The following is a 5,882-nucleotide window of genomic DNA, read 5'->3' as shown; positions in this document are numbered from 1 at the left end:
ACATCTGATCGATGTTTTTCAACTTGAAGTTGAGACTCAAGAAGCTAAACTGATTCAGGCAACGAGTTCGAAGAGCTGGTGCCAGCAGTGGTAGCCAGTAACTCGAACACTACATCAAGACAGGACTTTGGGGTTGTCTCAGTGTCTTCAATATAGTTTTTATCAGCTTTCTTGGAGACCAACAGGGATGTCTCACTATCTTGAACCTTATCTGCATTACTTCCTTTACCATTTCATAACAGGGTACTCTTCTCCAATATTTTATCCGTGTTCTAAAAGAGAAACAAACAAACACATCTCAGGTTTACAATGTAGTATATGAAACTCATTTTGGTAAACCAATTCAGTAGTAAGGTGGACAGGATAACAACATGAAACAAACATATATCTATGTAGTATGGTCAATGTATGGTCTATATCATTCTAGTTTATGTTGCCAAAACAAGATAGGTATAGTTTGAATCATATCTATTTAAGACAAAGCAGCATAGACAGAATATAAGTGTGGGAAACTACACAGCAATAACAACACTTGTAATGTGCATGGCATGAGAACATAACTGTTTATTCAATTGAAACTGAAATCAACATAGAGCAAGTTACAACAGCAAACAACCAAACACGTTGAAGAAACAGGTTTAAAACATACCTGTTGCGCCACTGGAGTTTCAATTGCATCCTTCATATTTGAAATTAGTTGGTATCAGTAAATACAGTGATGCAAGAGCAAAGTAGTATGAACCATAGCTACGGAACCTGACCTGAGAACAATTCTTCTTCTGCTTTAAGCGTTGACTTCAGGTTCGGAGTGGTGGTCCTCGTGATTTGGGCACTGTAGTTGCCTTACTAACTACTCGTGTTTGGGTGCTCTGTGGTGGAGACGGTGCTGTGTCAACGGGAACTGGGTGTCTATCTGCTAGGGTTGGGGTTAGAAGGGGTGTAGCTGGTTCTCTGTCCAACTGGGTAGGGGTACAATCTGCATGAGTGTGGGTTATGTGTGGTGGGGCTGGTTCTTGGGCAAGTACAACTGTGGTTCTATCTGCATCGACAGGTAGCACGATCTTTTCTGAAGACCGTGGTTTTACTCCCACAGATACTGCCATCACTCCCTCCAATTGAAATGGCTGATAAACAAGAAAAGCAATTGAATGTACAGACATTGTAAGATAGACAGGTGCAATGGATAGTAGGGAAGAAAACAGGGCATGAAATAATTCACATTTATGTTGTCTAAGCAAACAGAATAGCAGGACATAATTTCACATATATGATGGCTAATTAAACATGATAGCATGACACAATTTCACATGTATGATGGCTAACTAAACAGGATAGAATGACATACTTCAAAATATGATGACTATGTAAACAGGATGACATGATATAACTATACGATGTGTCTATTAAAGTGGTTGGCATGCCATAAATCACAAACATGTCGTCGATGGAAACATGATGGCATGATATAATTCACGGGTAGAATGACATAATTTAAAATATGATGACTTTGTAAACAGGATGAGATGATATAACTATATTATGTCTTTAGAAAATAGGTTGGCATGCCATAATTCAGATACATGCTATCTATGTAAACATCATGGCATGACATAATTCAAATATATGATTTATATACTAAGGAAGTGAGCAGAGCGCAATCGCATATATGATGTGTCAACTAAGGAGAGGGCAATACATGACATAATTGGACAAAAGCAATGAGAAATACAAAAAAAGGACGGCATGATATAATTCACATATATGACGCTTGCCTAAATAGCATGGCATTGCATAATTCACATACATAATGCATTGCAACAAGATAACATTGCATAATTCACATATATAATGTCTTGCAACAAGATGGCATTGCATAATTCACATATATGGTAATTAGACACTAAACAGGTGGCATTCACACAAAGCATGTCTAAACTAAGCAAATGACATATCAATGCAAGATACCATACGTACGATATGAGCAACATAACCCTGCCAAGTTAGGGCATGCACCTCGGGGGGGGGGGGGGAATATGACTGGTCATCTGTCTCTGAATCCTCCTCTGAGGAGCTATCGGTAACCAGCAAGACATGCAATTCGTCAGATAGCATTGTCTGCTCTGAAGACCTTGTTTCCACTCCAGATTTTTCCATGACCGTGCCGAATGGCTGATGCACAGGAAGAGTAATTGAATATACTAAAATTGTTGACAAATTTAAAACGTAATAAAAAAATGATGGCATGATATAATTCACATATAAGATGACTGGCTAACCAGGGTGGCATTGCAAAATTCACATATATGATGCCTGGCTAGACAAGATGGCATTGCATGATTCACATATATGATAAAGAAACTAAACAGATCACATTGACACAAAGCATGTCTAAACTAAGCAGATGACATCTTTAGTGTATAAAATAAGCAATGCAAGGCACCATATGCATGATATTACCAACATCAGCATGCCAAGTTAGAGCGAAGACCTCATGGGGTAAATACGAGTGGTCTTCTCCTTCTGAATCCCCCTCATAACAGTTATCTTCCTCTTGATTACGATCCGAAATGGGTGGAGGGGGGCTGCCTTTGCGCCCACCATGGAACGACGTCTGCATGAAATTTTATTGCCACGCAAGGCTCTTCTCTTTTGCTCTACATGATCAGTTCCATTGTGTACAATAACTGGCATGCATAGGAATAAAACATAGTGAGATTATGTAAGGAGTGCATGCACAAATCCAGAGTGATGGTAGCAAACTGTGGATAGACCCAAAACCAATGATAGCAGGCAGATAATAGCTTTAGTTAAAAAATACAGATAATGGCTCCTTTAATGTTTGTTTGCACCCAACATGAAACTCATAGTAGACACCGGAGATTAACCAGATAGTAGACAGATAGTACTGATTGCTGCCCCAATATGTACCCCACAACCATTTAAAAACTCAAGTTTCAGCATTAGTTTGGACCTGACTCGGAGTCTAATAGGTGAACACGACGATAATGTAGCATGTCATCATATTAAGCGATGCATAACGTAAGCAGACACGGAAGAGTGCGACCTCTCTTGCAGACCCGTGTAGTCCTCAAGGTCATCTGCTCAGTTGATGATGGTAATGCAGTTGCCGTGGCTGCCAGCAGCGGGGAAGAAGATCTGAGGCGTCGAAAGACAGTCTGGAGAGTGGATCCCTGCTGTGGTGAACTCTTCCGTCGTTGGAGCAGCTGAGCTGGGGTGGAACACAGCGCCGCAGGAGCAAGACAAACCACACAAGGTTTTTTTTGACACATATCTTTAACATAAGTAATTGAGTAAGGGCTTGTTTGAATTTGAGGATTCTAACAACGCAGGGATAGGAAATAGACAGGAATAGGATAGGAATGCACGTGCAAAACAGAGAATTTAAAAACACAGGATTTCTGCCAATCTGGGTGTTTGATTCACAACAATTGGAAGATCACAGGATGCAAAAAAGCATGGTGAGATTAAGTCAAACCACAAGAAAATGTACGGTTATAATGCTATTATGCTACTATCTCTTAGTCTTGTGCTTGATGAATAGGAATATGAAAAGGAGGAGAAGTGGAAATTATAATTCCTACGGTTTTTCTTTCAAGGAGACACTAAAGGAACAAATCCTATTGTTTTCCTTTGCTCCATTCCTTTGCACCAAATTCGTGAAAAGTAGTACCATGGGAAACTTTCCAATTCTGATGTTTTTCATTCACTTTTCCTTTCAAGCACTGGTGATTCTAGTAGGCAGGCTTGAGCAAGGAAAATCCTACACTAAAAAATGTTTTTGTGCTACTTCTATTAATTTGGACCCAGGCCACTGCCATACTAGCTCAACTCCCAGGCCCATCGACAAATGCACAGCTCAAACGCGCATAGATAAATAATGATGGCGTTCAAGAGAGTCCATCATGGATAGCTAAGTTGCCTGGTACCTCACTTCTTGTCATATAGTAGGATAAAATAATCGTATTTCCCGTTACTATGAGTGCTCAGTGGACAATATATATAACATGTAGAGTAAAAAAGAGATGCAACAAGTGTACAACCTCTTTGGTGAAGCCATGTCGATCTCAGCGTGATTGGGTTGGCCGGTTAGGATGCTCTGGCTGACTTTGCTGTCGGAGGAGGGGAAGAAGATCTTAGGTGTCTGGAGATGGTGCCCGAGGTACTGCTCCGCTGTGATGGAGGGTTTCGTCGTAGGAGCAGCTCCGGTGAGTTGTACGACGCCGAGGCTGAAGCAGGACAAGAGAGACAACGAACAACGTTAACCCGAGTGGAATTCTAATAGCATCTCCAATACATGACGTAAAATACATAACCACAAAGTGCTAGATGTAAAATACATCAGCCGCTCATCTCTGAACTTAACTGTCGAAACTGAACTTAACTGTGGGGACTGAATTTTGCTGTCGAAACTGAATTTTGCTGTCGAAACTGAACGCACTAGCAAGGTGAGGCTACACGTCGGTCGACTAGCTTTTTCATCTCTGGTCAGTCAATTTTGCAGCCGTTGGATACGAAATCAAGGGCCTGTGGTTCATCTTCAACCTCAACCCCCCTGAGCCGCCAGCCACCACCGGCCAAACAGCAGCCCCCCGCCGCCCGCAGCCGACGGTGCGTCGCCCCGCCCGCCCCGAAAACACTCCCCACCGCTGGTCCGTCGCCGCCCCGGCCATCCCTCTAGGCCCTCCCGTGCCGAGCTTTTTCTCTGGCGATACCCACGCCATCGCCCCTCCAACGCCCTGCCACCGCCACGCCACCGCCGGCGACCACCGCCCCCATCCAGAACCCTAAGATAGATAGTGGGGTACCTGTCCAGCGAGCCCCCTCCCCGCTGCGGCTGGTTCTTCCTTCACCTCGGCGAGCCCCCCCCCCCCTGAAAATCGACTGACCCAAAAGTCGATTCAGTCGACTGAAGAGTAGCTAAATCAGAGCAGCATCGCAAGCAAGAGCAAGAGCGAGAGCAGCAGCGCGAGCAAGAGCAATAGCAAGAGCAGAGAGCAGCAGCGTGCTACCTCTTGAGCACTGCGCTGGATTTCCCCGGAGAGGAGAGGATGATGTAGCAAAGTAGAGTAAGTATTTCCCTCAGTTTTTGAGAACCAAGGTATCAATCCAGTAGGAGGCTACGCTCGAGTCCCTCGTACCTACGCAAAAACAATAGCTCAACGCAACCAACGCGATTAGGGGTTGTCAATCCCTTCACGGTCACTTACGGGAGTGAGATCTGATAGAGATGATAGATAATATTTTTGGTATTTTTAATATAGAGATGCAACGTGAAAAGTAAAAAGGCAAAGTAAAAAGCAAGCAAGATTAAAGTGATGGAGATTGGTATGAGGAAAATAGACCCGGGGGCCATATGTTTCACTAGTGGCTTCTCTCAAGAGCATAAGTATTCTACGGTGGGTGAACAAATTACTGTTGAGCAATTGACAGAATTGAGCATAGTTATGAGAATATCTAGGTATGATCATGTATATAGGCATCACGTCCGAGACAAGTAGACCGACTCCTGCCTGCATCTACTACTATTACTCCACTCATCGACCGCTATCCAGCATGCATCTAGAGTTTTAAGTTAAAAACGGAGTAACACCTTAAGCAAGATGACATGATGTAGAGGGATAATTTCATGCAATATGATAAAAAAAAACCATCTTGTTATCCTTGATGGCAAAAATACAATACGTGCCTTGCTGCCCTTTCTGTCACTGGGTAAGGACACTGCAAGATTGAACCCCAAAGCTAAGCACTTCTCCCATTGCAAGAAAGACCAATCTAGTAGGCCAAACCAAGTTGATAATTCGAAGAGACTTGCAAAGATAACCAATCATACATAAAAGAATTCAGAGAAGATTCAAATATTA

The sequence above is a fragment of the Triticum urartu genome, chromosome 6 (genome assembly GCF_003073215.2).
Source record: "Triticum urartu cultivar G1812 chromosome 6, Tu2.1, whole genome shotgun sequence".
NCBI lineage: Eukaryota > Viridiplantae > Streptophyta > Magnoliopsida > Poales > Poaceae > Triticum > Triticum urartu.
This window is presented reverse-complemented; position numbering follows the sequence as displayed.